The sequence below is a fragment of the Apaloderma vittatum genome, unplaced genomic scaffold, assembly GCF_000703405.1.
Source record: "Apaloderma vittatum isolate BGI_N311 unplaced genomic scaffold, ASM70340v1 scaffold11592, whole genome shotgun sequence".
Lineage (NCBI taxonomy): Eukaryota > Metazoa > Chordata > Aves > Trogoniformes > Trogonidae > Apaloderma > Apaloderma vittatum.
In genome coordinates, this window is record NW_009703121.1 from 565 (window position 1) to 779 (window position 215).

A 215-nucleotide genomic window follows, 5' to 3' on the forward strand; every position below is an offset into this window, starting at 1 on the left:
GCTCCTCACTTACCAGGCCTGTCTCTTGTTTCTTCTCAGGGCGGTGAACGGCTTCGATCAAGGTCCCCCCGGCCTGGGAGCCTCTCGACCATCCTCGGCGCCGGGGATGCTCCCGCTGAGTGTATGAGCCCGTGGGAGGTCGTGTTCGGACTTGCAGATGCTTTTCTCAGCCCACCAAGAGAAGAACTGCTCCCAATTCCTCCCCATTCCCGCCC